The 741-nt window shown below is 43.0% G+C and overlaps 1 pseudogene; it reads right to left on the bottom strand.

The window, feature by feature from the left end:
- Nucleotides 1–741, bottom strand: part of LOC106323795 — an 11403-nt pseudogene that overhangs the window by 5324 nt on the left and 5338 nt on the right.

Consider the following 741-nt stretch of genomic DNA (forward strand, 5'->3'; position numbering starts at 1 on the left):
ATCTTAGCTCTAAGGTTCCACTCAGCGTCGACATAGTGGGCAGTAAGACAGAGATAACCTTCGATTGTTATTGCTCTCCATCCGTCGTTAGACAGATCCTACCCGGAACTTCACTCAACACCTGCCTGAGCTTCATTTTCTCCCTCTCAAAGATCTTAAAAACATCTGAAACCGCCGTGTTTCGACACCAGAACTCTATGGTCGGGTTGGCATAATGCAAAGCTTCTCGAACTCTTCTGTACTCAACAAAGGCGTAAGGTAGATCATGCTCGACAATAGCCACAGCAATCATTTCTCGAAACACCAACTGATCGATCTTAGGACATGTGTTATTAGGGGTTTTAGGGCAGGTTTTTGAGTGGCGAAGAAGGGTATTGGTTCCACTTTTATGTAAGTCTAGGATGTAGAAGTGGTTACAGTAGTTGCAGACACATTTAAATTTTCCATCAGGCATCCTATCTCCTTCTATAGTAAAAAGGTTCCAGCACTTAGAGTGTCTACGCTTGTGTTTACCTTTCACCTCGGCTGTACTCATCAGAGACTCGTCCACCACAGGATTGTTCTCATCCATTTCCTGTTCTGAATCCCCATTGTCACTCGCGTAGTCATCATCATTGTTCAAACCCAATGTATCCATCTGAAAGCAATCAAACAAAAACATCAGAGAAACCCATCTCGCAAAACAAGCAAACAAACCCATCTTGCAAAACAAGCAAACAAACCCATCAGATTATATCAAGC

Source organism: Brassica oleracea, chromosome C2 (genome assembly GCF_000695525.1).
Source record: "Brassica oleracea var. oleracea cultivar TO1000 chromosome C2, BOL, whole genome shotgun sequence".
In the NCBI taxonomy this organism is placed as follows: domain Eukaryota; kingdom Viridiplantae; phylum Streptophyta; class Magnoliopsida; order Brassicales; family Brassicaceae; genus Brassica; species Brassica oleracea.